The sequence below is a fragment of the Columba livia genome, chromosome 1 (genome assembly GCF_036013475.1).
Source record: "Columba livia isolate bColLiv1 breed racing homer chromosome 1, bColLiv1.pat.W.v2, whole genome shotgun sequence".
Classification (NCBI taxonomy): Eukaryota; Metazoa; Chordata; class Aves; order Columbiformes; family Columbidae; genus Columba; species Columba livia.
The window spans coordinates 92,395,916-92,411,408 of record NC_088602.1 but is presented as its reverse complement, the minus strand read 5'-3'; positions in this window follow the sequence as shown (position 1 = coordinate 92,411,408).

The following is a 15,493-nucleotide window of genomic DNA, read 5'->3' as shown; positions in this document are numbered from 1 at the left end:
CACCTCACCTCTCCAGGGCTCTGGCACAGGCATAGACAGCAGACCAATAGCCACTTTGCATCTTCTCCACCCATCTGGCACCCCAGGTGTCTGCCTGTTCTACTTACTCAATCCTCATGGAGTTCTGCATTGACACTGCTGCAGCCCACCGGTCCCCAGGTAAGTGTCTCAGCACCTGCTCACCATCCACTGTGGCCACCTGCAGCCGCCCTCTACGGTGCGTTGTGTTGCAAGCCATCCTCCAGCATCACACCAGGACCCACAAGAGGTGTAAGAGGGAGACTGTCTCCAAGGAAGCATCAGGAGAGGATGGTAGTCTTGGAGTCCTCAAAGAACCCATGCAACTTTGCAAAACACTCAGTCTTCTTTCTCTCCCAGTTGGACCTCAAGGGAAGCTTTCTCTCTTTAGGCGAAGGCACTTCCAGTCCCACAAGGCTGGCACCAAATAAAATTTCCACTGCACACCACTAACAATATGCAGTTGAGTTCCTCCATTTTTTGCAAGCTGTGTACATCCTATATGCTTGCATGTAGACTAAGTTGCTCCAACTCAGTAAGTATGGGGAACTTTGTTCACATGACACCTAACAGCTGAAAATGTTTTCAGGGACCTAACCAGCCTGTTCCTGCTTCCAAGACCGAACATCTCAGAAAAGGGAACAAATAAGCCTTCATTACCCCATCTTTTAACCCCAGATAAGTAAACAAGGAATGACAAACAATTAATAGCCAATGTATAACTTGTGCACAGATATCCTTGCTTATGTACTATTTAATATAATATTTATATCATCATTGATTACATAGCTAGTGGGATTGAGCGCACCCACAGCAAGTTTGCAGGTGACGCTAAACTGAGTGGTGCAGTTGATACCCTAGAGCAGGGGTGTCAAACTCATTTTCACCAGCGGCCACATCAGCTTCGCAGTTGCCTTCAAAGGGCTGAAGGTATTTTTAGGATTGTATAAATGTAACTACTATACAGTAGTATGGACTGTATAAATGTATGACACCCTGCAACAGAGGGAAGGGATATCATCCAGAGGGACCCTGATAGGCTCGAGAAGTGGGCCAGTGTGAACCTCATTAAGCTCAACAAGACAAAGTGCAAGGTCCGGCGCTTGGGTTAGGGCAATCCTCAGTATAAATACAGGCTGGGGGATGAATGGATTGAGAGCAGCCCTGAGGAGAAGGCCTCGTGGGTACTGGTGGATGAAAAATTGGACATGAGTTGGCAATGTGTGCTTGCAAGCCAGAAAGTATCCGGCCAGTCATACACTGGGCTGCATAAAAAGAAGCGTTACCAGCAGGTGGAGGGGGGTGACTTTTCCCCTCTGCTCCACTTTGTGAGACCTCACCTGCAGTAATGTGTCCAGTTCTGGGGACCCAATATGAGACAGAGTGTTAGAGTGGGTCCAGAGAAGGGCCACAAATATGGGGCACTCCCATTTAAGGGGGCTGGAACACCTCTCCTATGAAAAAGGCTGAGACAGTTGGGTTGTTCAGCCTGGGGAAGAAAATGCTCCATGGGAGATCCTATTGAGGCCTTTCAATATATAAAGGAGGCTTGTAAGAAAGATAGAGCCTTTCTACCAAGGCCTGTAGTGACGGGACAAGAGGCAATGGTTTTAAAGGTAGATTGAGATTGGACATAAGGAAGAAATTTTTTACTGTGAGAGTAGTGAGAAAATGGAACAGGCTGCTCAGAGAAGATGTGGGTGCCTCGTCATCAGAAATGTTCAAGGTCTGGCTGGATGGGGATTTGAGTAACCTGATCTAGTGAAAGATGCGCATGGCCATGGCACAGGCACCAGACTAGGTGATTTTTGAAGGTCCCTTCCAATCCAAACCATTCTGAGAGTCTATGTATGAAAAAGGGAGGAACCATCCCGAAAAGCAGTGCCTCCTTGTGGTTACCTCAAAAGGTGAACACGAAAGGTTCTGAATAGGACCAAGATAAGCAACTGGGGGGATACTGGCAGCACTGACAGGCTTTCCTTACTGTTGAATAAGGACAGATCAGGCATTCCCTCCTGCCTGGCCAGTCTTACTTCAGTTCATCCCTTCCCCACAAGAGGGTGATGGTCCTCCCTCTCCGGGCAGTAGTATACAAGTGACGCCCAGGGAGGAGGAAAGACCCGGTGGAGCAGTTAGAAAGTTCCAGAGCATGCAGTGAGCTATAAACAACAGCTGTGAAGGTTTCTTCATACTCCAGTTACCTGGCAAACAAAAACCACAACTGTTCTATCTCAGCCTACCAACAGACTCCTGTTAAAAAAAGCCAGGATTTAGCAGTCCAAGGATGGAGCTGGACCCATGCTAGCATCCCTTCTCTCCTGAAAACTTCAGCCCTCGCTGGCAGCTGCTTGGCTGCACTGTCCCTCTTCCTCCTGTCTGACCTCCTCTTCCTCCCATGACAGCACAGCCTCCCAGTGTGCCAGAACCAGAGTTACAAACCTACACAAGAAATGATTCAGTAAATCAGTCAGCACAGACTCCCAACGCTTTGCTGTATGTGGATAGCCAACATTATTCACATTCTCAGTAGTTCATTAAGAGAAAAGCCAAATCAAGATATTGCTGATTTTTTTCAGTTTGTCTGCTTCCAAATGCCATATAATAAAATATTAGTTACATTAGAAATTATTCACACGGACACTGGACTTTGAAGGGGAGAGAGGCACAGTTAGCATGCAGCAGAAAAGACTGCCCACATGATTTGTTAGCTCTGGAAGGAAAAGACAGCAGCTAGCACAGTGGAGTCCTGGTCTCAGCCTAGGGCTCCAGGGCATGGCTGTAATACTCCTAATAAATAATCTTGAATATATTGCTGAACTCAAATTCGGGTCCCAGAAGCTCTCCCAAGCTCTCCCTCCACAGCAACCTTACAGTCCACATAACAACCTGGCTAGCTCAGCTGTCTCAGTCTTTCTCCACATTCCTGTTTCCCACTGCTCTGTAATAAAACACTCAGCCTCCACTCTAAATCCCTGTCCCTCTTCTGCCATTTCTGCTTACAGTCCTTTCTCAAGCACTCCCCTCTGTCCCTTCAGCCCATCCCCACGTTGACCTGTACATGCTAGAACTGGGGTGACAGGCAAAGTGCATCATCGAGGTGCCTGGCTAGGGCACATAGCACATTTGCTCCCAGCCCCTAGGCTTGAGATCAAGGAATTTTCTCCCCAGAAGGCAGGATTCTGGTTTTTCTTCTATATCTCTCCCAGCAGAGTCTGTCCCCTTCTCAGTATGATCTGAATGCTTTTACCAATACCCAACCCCTACTACTGCAGAAATCAAGAAAGTTGGTGGTCCACTTGGCCAGACCTGATGCTGTTCAGTCACACATTGTGCTCTTACAGCTTTTGGTGCAGGTTTGTTACAGGTAGCAGTTTTCAAAATATGGTTTGCAGACCCATTGAGAGGTTTGTCTGTGGAGAGAAGCATTCTTCCCTGCCTCTAAGGGGACCTGCAAAAGGACATTTTACTCTCCCTGTGCCAGCCACTTCACCTAAGAAATTATAGGGGTCTACAATGTGGAAGAGCTTGAAAACTCCAGCATAGGAGATTGGGATGGCTTGTGCCCACAGTTGTTGGTAAATGGTGGGAGAGATTGCTTCTGAAATAACGTGTCGCATGGTTGCCTGATGCATCTACAAAGGTTTTCTATTTCTTCCAAGCTTCTGAATCCCACCAGGTGTCTGAAAATGTACTTACTCCCCTCCTTTTCCCTCTGCTGAGCAATTATGAAGAACCAAAGGTCTGGAAAGTATTTCAAATAAATTAGAGGGAATTGTCAAGAAAGACTGACTCAATTATAAACTGAAAATCTATCATTATCCTGAAAGATAGATGGTAGAGGACAATGGACTGAGAACATGTAGAATTAATTTGTCTTTTCTCGAGCTGGTTAAAAATGATTTGTTTCGAAATGTTGCTGCTTGGGGGCAGGGGGAGGGGGGAAAAAGTCTTTTTGTGATCACACCTTTTCTTTTCTGAAATGGCCGCTATAGGCAGAAAGTGCTGGTACTCTGCCCATAACACAGCCAGGCCCACGCTGCACACGCATCAGCTTTGTGCCGGCAGAACAGGCTGCAGCGGCCCAGCGCTCTGCACCTTTCAGCAGAGAATCTCCACTCTTCCACAAACGCTGCTGGAGTTGAGTGGCGGAGCATTCGCCAAAGGCAAAACTAGAACAAAAAGCCCTTCTCTGTCCAGCCACTCCCTGCCTGCCTCCCTCCCTAACTGTACAAAAACAGCAATTCTGTGTGCGAATAAAACATGTTTGTTTGTGTACTTTTGGACCTTGGAACTACAGAATACAGCTAAATACATCCCTGATCTGCGAGAACCGAAGTACAAGTACTCTCATGTCCTCCCCCCCCAGCCACCTCTTTCAACAAACTTCCCTTTCTGAGCCATCCATTCATTTCTCTGAGGCTATACTGCTGCTTAAAAATAATGAAATATTTGAAGTATGGCAGATTAAACCTGTTTTGAAGAAACAGGTGACAAAAAGTGGAGTGACCACGTATCTGTCAAAACCTAATAACTCCAACACTGTGAATTTCTTTCCCTGACTTGCCTTTGTCCATTATACTTTGACATTGAGCAAGGTTTTCCAGGGCATTGCTACACTTCATAAGGCCATGCCCAATTTTTAGATGCTGGGTTGCCATGGGGAATTCACAGCATCCAAGATACGGGGGCCTCTGTTCCCACAACAAGGCATGGGAAAAGCACGCCTTAAAGCAAGAGCCACAAAGTGCAGTTTGCTGAGCCAGGCAAGGGAAATGCCAAAAAACACGGGTATGTCTCAATATTGTCCCTCTCCAGGACTCAGATGCCATCAGCAGTTTTCAGAAAAGTCCTCTCCCTCCCAAAGCCAGCTAAAGGCTTCTCAGCAGTGTAGGTGAAACTAAATTTTGCTGCTTCAAAACTTGGGGGCATGAGGAGGAAAGAAGTAGACAAAGGAGCAGTGTTAGATGGAGAATCAGGGGATGGAGACTGGAAATCCAGGGTTTGCTGGTCCTGCTGGCTTCCAAGGAAGACAACTGGGGGCAGCGATTCTTGCTTTCACCATCCTAGATGCAGTCTCTGCCCTGGGTAGCAGCAGCAGCAGCAGCATTCTGCCTAGATTTTCCAAGGCTGACAAAGGAGACAGTGGGGTGGTTTTGCCCTCTCATGGCTCTTACACAGGCTGCTGCTGTAGACACTTGTACAATCTGCTTGTGCCTGGTCTTCCTATTCAGTGTACAACAGCATCACAACCTGCAGCCAGGTTCCTGTTTTCTAAATGTTGCTGTATTACCTATGCTGGGGAGTTACAGGACACATATGCACAGTCAGATCAGCATGCAGCCATGCTAGCTCTGCTCAAGCCAGGAGGGTGCAAGCTGGTGCTAGTCCTAGTCCTGTGTCACCACAGAGCATGGAACTGCACCTACCTTGCGCGTCCAAGAGCAGAGCAGGTCTCCTTAGTGCCAACACATCTCTGATCTAGCATGTAGAAACACCTTGTAGGGCTGGCATAGGTCCCACCAGCTCAGTGCCAGCATGGAGTTGGCATGACGCTGATCTCAAGTGGTACATAAACCCACACTGTGCCCCCACCCTTCCTGCAGGTTTGGCTTATTTTCCTGGTGCTGTACCTCAGACACAGTTCCAAAGGGGCTGCAGAGTGAGCACTCCCCTGGGTCACCTGCAATATGGATCCATATCTGGCCAGGCAGGAGAGGGAACTGAACCCCAGTGTCCCAGGGAAGGGATGAATGGGGGAGCCTGGAAATCAGAGGAGTGTTTTCAATCTGCCTTCCTGTGACGGGTGATGTGGTACAGCGAGTGTTTTCTGTGTATGTTTGGTCAGAGCAAGAGCACAGAAGATAACACAGACTGGGAGGGCTAGGCATGAGACAGAGCTTGTTGCTTTGCCCCCATAAAAACTGTGTTACTGCCATAACACCCAGAAATGGGATCTTAGCTGCTTTCTCATCAGAGAGGCAGATGAACATGGACTTCAGCTGCCCCTGAGGCAACCTAGCAGGGGAGCTAAATTTTTAATTCAAACGTTTAGAGTGAAGTTAAGGTAGATGTGTCCCACCTGGACCGCCCAGCAGAGCTGGGTCTGAGTCTGAAGTATGTGGCATCGAGCACTTTTTCATCATTTCATACAGGATGAGCCACAGTAGTGAAATACATTGCTATGCCTATATATACTCAAATACAATGGTTTTGGTCAATCAGTTAACAAGGAAACCTATCATATGCCAGAATTTCAGCCACTGACCTGAAGTTACATAAGAAAAACACAACATTCATTTAAGCTTATCCATAATATAGGGGTGTGTGTAGAGAGACAGGGACGGGGGGAACCAAAAACAAATAAGTTATTCTTGCAGATTTGATGAAAGGTTCATGGGCCAAACAGTTTCGCCTGAAACCCAGTAATTTTTACTTCCCTGCTTAAAATTGAAACCAGCCAAATTGTGTGTGGTTTGTGCTATTGCTGTGAACAGCTTCTATGGCCATACTAGAAGCAGTAGTAATTAGGCTATCACAGCTATACATTAGTTAATAAATAACATAAATAATCATATAAATGTCATGCTTTGATGCCAGGACTTGACCAATTCAAGCAAATTCAACAGTGCTTGGCACAACCAAGCATTCTACGAATTTGAACATAATCTGCTTTTTTGCAAACCTTTTGAGAAGGAGTTATTTACATGGTAAGCATGTTTTTCTTCAAGAGATTATACTCTTTCCAAGTCAATTAACTACATTCCAATGAAAACAAGGAGAATTTTAAATAAATGATACTAGCCTGTTCATAAAGAAAGAGAGAGGGAGAATGAGAACACAATGGAAACTCTGAAATTGCGGTCACTTAAATAAAAACCCTTCTGTGCACAGCTGAAAACATTTTCTCTCCTAAAATACTGACATTTTACCATGGAAGAAAGAACAAGAGCATTAATCTTACAGGGGTTTTCACTTGTTTTGGTTGCCAGAGCGTCTCCGTTACTGCCTCACATGTTATGATTGCTATATTAAAGACATTAATTACACAATTCAGTGACAGAACAATCGGGAGGGGTGGGGGAGGCAAAGGCAAGAGAAGTCTTCTGTGGAATCAGAGCTGAAAAAAATGCAGGATAAACCAGCAAGCATCAGGGTACAGGAACTTTGCTGAAGGCAACACTGACCTTTCCAACAACTTAGGTAAGCAGCTTGTCTCAGCATTCACCCACAGTACCACCCAAAAAAATTACTACCTACCATAAGAGAAGAAGATGGTTTTCTGAGGCAAAGTGTTCATATAGCCATTACCCAGGATGCAAGGGGAAGTGATCAGAACAACATGTCAAGAGGAACTTATAACCCCAATGAACCCAGCTCACTTTGACAGCTGCTACTCCTGGTGACCCCACCACATGAAAAGCAGCTGCTCCTCAAGTGAAATTCAGCAGAGAGCAACTTCCACAGTAGTTTGAGCCACTAACAGGCTAAAGGAACAAAACACCACATTGCCCATGCTGCCATCTTCATTACTGAGGAGGAAGAGGACATTCAGTTTGAAAGCACTCATACACTTTTCTGTGCAGTTATATTTGAACAAAAAGGAAGATCCTAACAGCTGAATTCCCTCTGTGTGCCTCAGGTCCACCACAGGGGAACCAAGCTGGGCTGGGAACACTGAGTGCTCAGCTCTTATACGAGTCAACATCTTCAAGTCTCTGTAAATGTCCCACGAAATGCAGGCACCATCTGAAGGTGCAGCATTCATACAAAACCAGGGCTGCCAGAGTCCTTGGAAAAGGATAGCTTCAGCCTGTGACACAGAGAAAACCACTAGGTATAAAAGAGGTTTGGATATCAACAACCTGTAGCGTGGTCACTATTTAGTCAGAACTTACAGGATGTATTTTTGGTACTACAGATTCCACACTTAGGTGTACATTTCCAATGCTTCATTTTCAATGGAAACCTGTCTAACCCATACACAAAGGCAGAGCAAACATTCCTCCTCACTTGTCACATTGATAAAGTATGAGTCATATTCAGATGTCAAAAAGGGTCCATTCACACAAAACTTAAAAAAAAACTTTGCAAGACTCTCTTAGATAAAATCCCAGTCTACTGCATTCTACCTCCATCCTGTGAGGAGCCCCCTCTGAAAAGGGAAAGACTACAGTTGTTATTATTTCTGTTCCCTGAACACTACAGACCAGGGCCCCTTTATTTTGGGCACTGTACAAACAAACTACTCAAACAGTCCTTCCCTCGGGTACTCCCCAAATAGGAGTGCCTAAAATCTTTCATTTGCCTAGACCTCCCACTTCCTACAGGAACATCTAGTTACATCAGGATTTCTGAATGTGAGAAAATAGCTGAAGTTCACCTTCTGTGAGCTGAGCACTGCCAGGGTTAGAAAGAAGCTTTCCCTGAGTTCATACATCATGCAGTGGTGGGGTTACTTCTCTGGAACATGTGGTTCCTGGTTCTAATCTCAGCTGTGGTGATGACCAGTGTGTTCAGCTACTGTATGAGAAAGTTTGCTAATTGCCGGTGTCTGTGCTAATGTCTGACAGATACAGCAAACGTCACGGCCAATTTTCAATTATGTGCAGAAATAAACTGCATACCCTGGAAGAAACCAGAGCTTTCAGGACCTTTTCATCCCCCAAATCTTAGGTGTTTCATCTGTGTGCCAGTAAAAAGAAGCCACTGTGAATAACAGATGAATAAAAAGCTCTTTCAGCCTAAAGCTTTATCAGTGAACTTGAAACACCCTTCCCTTTCTTTCACAGGGACTGTGCTGTCTCTTGCAGTCCAAGATGCAGGCACAAACTCAAGGCCTTGAAGAACAGTGTTCTCTTGGCCTGTTAACAGGTCTAAGAAGAGCTATATCTGAACTGCTGTCCATTGCCACGGTGCATTTCATAGTTCTACTGCCTGTTCAACAGACCAATGTCCACTGTTCTTGCACCACCCCCAGATCCAAACCAAAAGCATGCAGACCACCTTTGGACATGCAAGCTGCACTTCAGCAGCTTGGTTCCAAGGAACATTGACTAGGCAACTGTGATTCTCTCTCTTGGCCAACCTTAAAATTATAACAAGCCTCTTCTAGCCAGCTTTTCTTGATTACCACACCAGTAATTAGCTGACCAGCCTCCCTGGATTTCTGCATTATCCTCTTGTTTTCTAAATCAAATTTAATAATGTTTCCAGGAGCTGAAAAATATTGTAGACCAAGATACAGTTGCTTTTTGTCTTTGATGCCTACCAGAGGCAAGTTTTGACTAATAGGGCTCCTAGCAATTGAATTCCACCTTTTTGTCTACTACAAATGGAGGTTCGCTTTCCCTGGCAAATTCCACAGCTGTGTGAAGTGTTCTTAGACTCCTTTCACATCTTGGTCTTTAAATCTAAGTCCAGCTGAGCATCTAGAAATTGGCCCGCTGTTAATTTATCTTGGAAAGTCTCATGTGGATATGCCTGGAACCTAAGTTTTCTCAGGTCCGTAGTTCAGATGGGGCCCCTTTTTTCTCTTCTAAGTCTCATGTCAAGAGTTTGAGCCAAATATGGATATATCTAATCCTACATCCGGATCTAAATAAAAACTGTGCCACAAATCATATTTCCAAGATTTTTCTCTTCAAGCAACTTGCCTTATTTTTTTTTTCCTGAGGAGCACTTTCTACTGTTCTACTACAGTTAGTGCTATTATGCTTGTTTATGGAAGGAGGAAGAAATTAATGACAACATCAGAGAAATTCTTTGGCGAGATCCTATTTACAAAGTATGCCCGCAAAGTCCTGTTTCCCAGAAAAAAAAAAAAAATAGAAACAAATAACAGCAGAACATTTTCTTTCTCACAGTTACTAAGTCTCCCCCTTCTGACAGTTCTGCTTTTTCTCATTATGACACACTTAACTGTTTCTGTACATTGGCTCGCTTTTTCTCATGTGTACAGTGATTGCAAGTGACTGCAGTAGACCCCCGCTTTTGCAACTAGAGGATATCTCGGCCCTTATTTTTCAGCATTTGACTAGGCTTCATCTGCTATTTTCCTGCCATTTCACTGTGCAAGGAGCTTACTATAGAACAGAGATTTTGCGTCAAGGCAACTAGTAACACCTTGCTATAAACAGCTCGATATCACATGCTATATTCTGCTCTGCATCTTCTGAGGCCATAGTTCATCTCTCAGTCATGTGAAAGCTCTGTGCTGCCAGGTCACGTAGCAATTGAAGGCATGGTTGTGTGGGCAGACTATGAACGGTCACTGCTGTTAGCCAGATCACACAGTAGTGACTTTGTGCAGTGGACACACTGCCAGGAGTGTCCCAGAGTGTCTCATGCTCAGCTTCCCACTCTTTTTTTCCCAAGAAGGGTAGGATGCCAGCAGAGAGAGAGTGAGACTGAGGCCTTGATGCTGGCTTTGTACCTTCTGGATTGCTCTGACTCTTGCTACTCTGTAATGCCACAGCTATTATAAACCACGACAGCTTCTCCAAGGCTGCTTCTCTGCTAGTTCTATAGCCCTTCAATCCCTAAGTACTCTTTTACTCCCTCATCCCTTAAACATTTCCTGTGATTTAGTTCCTTGGGCTACATCAAGGGCCTTCATCATTACTCAGTGTCTCACTGTACATAACCTGCATATTTACCTCAAAGAAGCTGGATCCAGACCTTTCTCAATCACAGCAACAGGTTTTTGCTGTCCTTTTTAGACAACTGCTTCAGATTACACCTACACAAACATGCACATACAGATCTGAGGTCTTCTATATGCTCCAGGATGGCTTCATGGCCAGGCAACTATTTGACTTCTGGGTAGAAGTTGTCCTGTACTTATGAAGATATGCCCTCTGACAGATTTTCTGACACTCCAAAATAAAAGCCTGGAAAATAAGTTTTATCTTGCACAGTTCTCCCTGGTGTCATTTCCCAAAGCACCAAGTCCAGGAAAGCAAAAACATCCTTGGAAAAAACAGGGCACTGCATTTCCCAGAGGTGCAATTCCCTTCATCCTGCTGTGAAAAGTAAAAGGAGACATTTTTTTTCCTTCACAATATTTATCAACTTGTTGTTGTGCATAAAAACTTGCAAGTCAGGATTAATCTACTCCAAACGTAGCCTTCCCCCAATGCAGTCACCAACCACTGTGCTAGGCTTTCTTTGTAGTCAGACAACTGAGGGTCTTTGCGGGGCATGATTCATCCCAACCTCAAGCGGGTATCTAAATCAGGGCAAGAAATACCTCAGGGGAGCAGCTCTGATGGAGACACCTACTCCCAGACATCTGAAGTTCAGAAAAATGAATACCACCTCCAGACACTTTTCAGATGACCCAGTTTATCAACAATTGTCATTTACCTCAGCAAAAAGCAGATACTTTCATCTGTACTTTTATTTCTGTACTTTTGTTGAGAACTCCAGGCTTGTATCACTGATGTCTGAGAAATATTAGCCCTTCAGACTGCACCAGGGGGTTAATAAGATTGCAAACATCTTCATAACATGGCTGACTCTCAGTTTGAGAGCTCATCTGGACCTTTGTCATCTGATTTCTCACATAGTCGCATTCCCAAATCAAATATATACTTAATCAAGCACCTTACAGGACTCTAAAGCATACATTTTGCAGCATTTCAGCCAAAACTACCTGCTATTTACTTACTATTATTGTTCAAACAACTCCCAAGACATATATGGAGCTTTATAAACACATAAAACAGATAGGTCTCAGTCCATAAAAGCTTTGAATCTAAATAAAACATAGCAGCAAATGAAGACAGACTACTGCGAGTGGGCTGAGGAAATGGCTACAACCAGCAAGGATAATCTGGTACAGACTTCTTATCAAAAACAACTTCGCACATTTTTCAGTTGGTATTTCTGGCTCTGGTATTTTATGCTTGAAAAGCTTCCTCCTGACCTGTCTGGTTTTATTTGCGTTGAACCATTTGCTTCATTGGAGTTTCCCAAGAGACTGCAGGATTGTCATAAACTCCCTGTCACTCTATTTTAAGCAGAATGTTGATGTACTTGAGTGTTCAAACTCTTAGGAGCCTTGCTAGCAGCCAGTGAGTGCTGACCATAGGCCCCTCCAAGGTTGTCTCCTAAGTCACTTCAAACAACGATCTTCCTTGGAAGACCCCCACTTTCTTTCCCCATAGCTGGAAGCCTGGCTGAGGAGGAAAGGAGGTGAGAAGAGCTTCTCTGCCTCCTGCATTTTTGCACACAAGACACAGTAATCTGGCACCTCATTTACAACTTGTGCTGGGCGTGGAGGAAGTCCAGAGGTGCCTTGCTGGATATAGCCAAGCCTCAGCAGGACATGCAGAGGCACGACAGGAGCACGGCAACGCTCCTCCCTGCACCTCTGCCTCCCTCTGCACCACTATGGTTCGTGACGAACAAGCATAGAGAAGCAGGGGAACTGCTCCAAACAAGACTCCAAGCAGGACTAGAGAAGTGATTGTGCCACTGTACTCAGCACTGGTGAGGCTGCATCTTGAATCCTGTGTCCAGTTGTGGGCCCCTCCTCATAAGAAGGACATTGAGGTGCTGGAGAGAGTTCAGAGAAGGGCAACAAAGCTGGTGAGGGGCCTGGAGCACAAGTCTGATGAGGAGCAGCTGAGGGAACTGGGGCTGTTCAGCCTGGAGAAAAGGAGACTGAGGGGAGACCTGATCGCTGTCTACAATTACCTGAAAGGAGGTTGTAGCATGGAGGGTGTTGGTCTCTTCTCCCAAGCAGCAAGTGACAGGACAGGAGGAAGTGGCCTCAAGTTGTGCCAGTGGAGGTTCAGATTGGATACTGGGAAACATTTCTTCATGGAAAGGGTTCTCAGGCATTGGAAAAGGCTGCCCAGGGAAGTTGTGGAGTCACCATCCCTGGAGGTGTTTAAAAGGCTTATTAGATGAGGTTCTTAGGGACACAGTTTAGTGCTAGAGTTAGGTTATGGTTGGACTTGATGATCCAGAGGGTGTCTTCCAATCAAAATGATTCTATGATTCTAAGACATTCTCTCTCCCCCTCTCCCTGTGACCCTACAGACTGACCCCTGCTCTCTGGGCAAAATTTCTCTGCCCTGCTGGGTAGGATAGTAGGGGGAGCCAGGCTGGCAGGGGACAGCAAAGCTCAGTGCAGCAGGGAATTTCACCAGCGGGGAATGTCTCGGGGCTCGGCCCTCTCCTTCCCTGCTCTCAGGCAGCCCCAGGCCATGCCAGCTGGGCTCCAGCTACACCATTTTCTGCAAAGGGGATGAGAGGGGCCATACAAAGAGGGTGGCAGCTGTAGAACAGAGCAGGGGGTTTCTCTTTGCCCCCATGAAGCCCTAAGCAGCTCCAGCAGCTCCTGCCCCCAGGCAGGCAGGGAGGGCAGGGCTGCTGTCCACATGGATTCCAACTCACCCATTGCCTGGACTTCTGGCTGCCAGGCACCACTTTGGAAGCCACAACAGTTGATGAGGTTAGTCTTTTGCAGTAACTGATAACAAGTATTTTAATTAATTTTAATTAATAATATAAAATATCTTAGCCTATACATGATAATTGTATATGATCGTATGATTTTGTCATACTCTAAATAAGGTATAAAGCCATGTTTATTGGCTACCAGAGTAGCAGAGAATTTATTCCGAAATTTTGGCCAAGCTCAGTCTCCTCTCCACACCTCCAATATTTCCTGATCATTGAACCTCTGCTTAATATACTTAATTCTATGCTGACACACACTGCCTGCAACAGCTATTCATCCATCTGAAATCACTACTCTTATTGTAATGTCTCTAGCAGTTATTACACATTATTTTCTATATCACCTCATGCTGATTCCTGAATGTAAGCCTATGAAGACAGTGAGGGTTAATTATACCACACTTGTTAGATAGCTGTTAGTGTATATACATTGCTGCGCCCAAGCACAGTAGGGTGACAACACCCTCTCCAAGCTCCCTGCCTGCATGCCCTGAAGCTGGTGTCCAGCACATGGTCTTCCAGCAGCAGGACAGTCTCTGCTGTAGGGTTTAACATGCAATGGAATGAACTGTAGCACTGTTGACAACCAACTATGGGGCCAAGACATTCACCAGGACCTCTGCCACCATTGTGCTTCAAGTGGAACCAGCAAGAAAACATCCAATGTATCTTTTAAAAGAAGAGAGTGCACAGGAAAGAGATTTTCTGTCCTGCCCCAGTCAGTGCAGAGGTTGTGACACATCCCCTTTTTCACAGAGCTGTCAAGATGTCCTGTTTTTTTTTAAAAAAAAAAAAAAGTTTCTCTTTTAGTGAATTTTTCTTTAAGTTAAATTCTTCTAAGTAACTGCACTTTTCTGAAGTTGGATACATGTTTTGGTAGACGTAGCAATAGAATGCAAGGTCACTCATAAGGATGCACGTCCCGTAAGTGAGAGGGGCAAGGAGGAGAGAATTGAACAGGTAACTAAAACTGACCAACTAAGTATTCCATCCCATCCACATCATACATCATATAAAAGTGGGAGATCACAAGGGTCTCGTTCTTCTTCGACTATGGCCGACATCTGGAGAGGACCCTGTCTGCTGTTCCTGCAAATCTAAGGCCTAGTGACAGACCCTGCATCCTTGAATCTAGTTCTGGTTTGCGGCAGAGTCCAATCCAAGACATCCAGGTGCCTGCCCTGCAGCTGCTGGAGCAGCCAGCACTGAGCTGTGCCAGGAATTTCAAGATTGGTTTTGTATATTTTGTATTATTTTCTCTATTTTATTAGTAGCATTAGTAAAACATTTAAACTTTTTTTCCCAACTTGCAAGTCTGTCCCTCTTTTCCTCCTATCGCCTTTCCTTGCCAGGGGGGAAGGGAGAGTGGGTTTGTTGTTGCCATGGTTTATTGTTGCCCTGCAATCAAACCTTGACCCAAGACTACTGTCACACCCTTCAGTCAAGAACAGCCATTGACTCTGGTTCTCCACATGCATGTGACTTATCCATTGTGGCTTTAACTGTAGGCACAGGGATTTATGCAAACAATGTGCAGCATGTCTATACAGAGGTCTTTTGATGAGACCTGAAATACCCCCACCTTGGGGTGCTTCCTTGAGCCTCCTCTAAAAAGCATGCCAGAACCTGAACACAACCTCCACTGTTGCTCTGGTACAGTCATCCTGCCAATTCTCCTGATGATAGTCAAAGCCCAGTAGTGCCTGCCCACTACTGCTTATCTATAAAACACAAGGATGAGGCTCCCCAGTAGTCTAAGGACTACTGACCATCATAATTCCCCTCAACCTCTCTTCAAAGAGCTTGAAGGGAAGCCTTCAATAGAGCATAAGCTTTTCCATTCACAGAAGAAGGGTGATTTTCTCTCCGGTGCTCACATACTGTATAGTGACATAAATTAAATCAAAGTGGAGCTGCGAAAATCAATTAGAGTCTGTGCAGGATTTAGATGGTTTGCAGTACATAAGGCCTAGGGTCACATATGAATGCTGAGAATGAACCAGTA